We start from the raw sequence: 2,316 nt of genomic DNA, 5'->3' as shown, positions 1-2,316 counted from the left end.
TTAACTCAGTGTTTAGCAGCTGAGAACACCGGCCCTGTGCCGCCAGGGTGGGGCTCCTTGGGGTGTTAGTCCCGGTTGACTAGAGAAACAAATTCATAGACACTCACATATGTATAAGAAACAGCTTTATAGCAAAGAGCAATTGTATATTGAGAAACCATCCCAGCCAAATCCAGATCAAGTCCATAAGTCTGATATTAGCCCATACGTCTACTAGTCCATAAACTCCTCTTTAGACTCATGCAGCACATGCAATGATGCCCAATGCAGGAAGATTGAGGGCCAGGGGGTGGGGGTGGGGGTGGAGGTGGTGGGTGGTGGGTGAGAGGGAGGTCTTGTGGATCCAATGGCATTGGAAGTGTCTCCAGGGCTCTGGCTGCCATCAGCATGGCTCCATGTATCTTGTCAACAAGAATGATAAGGAGGGGGAGAGAGAGAGAGAGAGACCTCCAGGGAGGAAGACAGGAAGTTCCCAGAATCCTCATGAGAAGGCCATGCCCACAAGGAGGGCTCACCAGGCTGTGACCTGATTGACCGGCTGGACTCCACCCGCTCTTTCTTGTATCGAGTTGACATGAAATCGTGTAACTACCACATTTGGCCTCAGGGGACAAAGTGCGCGTGCTTAGGAATAGATCTGATGGAGGATGGACAAGACCGGAACTCTCAGCAAGTGAAGGAGCCGGGGTGGCATAGTGGTGACATGTAGGGCTGTGATACATGCAGTCAGCAGTTTGAAACCGCCGGCCGCTCCTTGGGAGAAAGATGGGGGTCACAGTCTCAGAACCTCACAGGGCAGTCCTAACGTGCCCTTGAGGGTCACTGAGTCACTGTTGACTCGAAGGCATTGGGTCCAGTGAGGGGAGCAGGGGAAGAGCTGCAGCACCTGGGGGGTTGTGTGAGGGGAGGTTCAGCCAGAGGGAGAGCTGGGGTGTGGGTGGAGGGGTGGCTGTGTTCCCTGCTCTCTTCCACCTATCAACCCCCCAAAAGACCCCAGGAAGCCTTGTCTTCAGTAGAAAGTGCTGAGACAAATATAATCAGAGGGTTGCAGGCTTCTTATCCTCGGAGAACCCGAAGAATTTGGTGTGCAGCCCTCCCCCACCCTAATAGGTCAATACACTCTGTCCTGGAGGCCCTGGGATTGCCCATGACCCCTGGCCAGACATGCATTTCAGCAATGATGGCCCAACTCTGACCAAGACAGCCTAGGGCTCATTCTTTAAAATCGACAACGGATGGAAATGGCGAGAGACTGTAATTGGCTGGGTGTGGACTCGCTTTTCCAGTTTCCAGAAAGGCTTATAACCCAGACACCACGGTCCGGAGGAACGGAAGGCCCATTCAGGCGGTAGCCAGAGACATCACATTGTTTCATTTACCCAGATTGATCAGAGCATTGACTCTGTAATAGTCTCTGAGGGGGCAGGCAGGCTTTCTCTGACTTCAGGTTCGCTGGGGTGCTTTGAGGGAGCCAGGGCCCCCAGTTGACCCAAGGCTTTGATGCCAAAGGTGGCTAGCTGAACTGGGATGTTGGCTAGGCTCCGTTGTAGGAGGAGGCTGCAGCCCCTCTCTCTGGAGGGGTCCTGCACATGCACACTGACAGAGTCGGGAGCAGGAGGCCCAGGCAGAGGACAGCCAGCCCCCCCACCCCTGCCCCGAGTGAAGCCAGAGCCCTAGGACACCGCCCCTCCCCCCAAGGAGCTGGCCTCCCCACTCCCTCCTCTGCACTGTTATCTCTGCCCTCCAGGTGAGTAGGGCCACCTCTGTCTCACAGCCAGTCTCTAGGTCTCCCCAAAGGATGCCCATCATCTTTTTTCTGGACAGCCATTGAGGTTGTGTTGAGCCATTTGCCCCCTGGCTTTGAGGCCAGCAGGCTGGGCAAGGTCCCCGAGGTCTATTTGGTACCATTTGCAAACTGAGCTGAAAATGCACACCCCCCTCATCCCATTGGCTCTCCCCTCCCTCCCCCCAACCCACTGGCTCTTCCCCTCATTTCGCATTCGTCCCATTGCTCACAAACTCTCTCTCACTCAGCAAACACTTACCAGGACTGACCCCAGCCAGGCACCGTTTGACGCCTTGTCCGCACCTGCGGGAGAGAGGCAGGGCGCCACGGTCCTGTCGGGGAAGTGGGCTCTGCAAAAATTCCAATGAGGTTTTGGATGTCACAAGGGTTTTCTGAGGCAGCACTCGGGCTGCCTTCCTGCACAAGGGGCTCCCGGAGGGAGGGGGGCGGAGGGCGGGGGTCTTCCGCTCTAGCTTTCAGCCTTGCTAATTCTTCCCTTCCAGGTCCCTCTTGCTCCCAGTGCACGTTCC

Source organism: Echinops telfairi, unplaced genomic scaffold (genome assembly GCF_000313985.2).
Source record: "Echinops telfairi isolate 266 unplaced genomic scaffold, ASM31398v2 ScPeMD7_7424;HRSCAF=8462, whole genome shotgun sequence".
Lineage (NCBI taxonomy): Eukaryota > Metazoa > Chordata > Mammalia > Afrosoricida > Tenrecidae > Echinops > Echinops telfairi.
The sequence above is the reverse complement of the archived record's forward strand: the minus strand, read 5'-3'. Positions refer to the sequence as shown.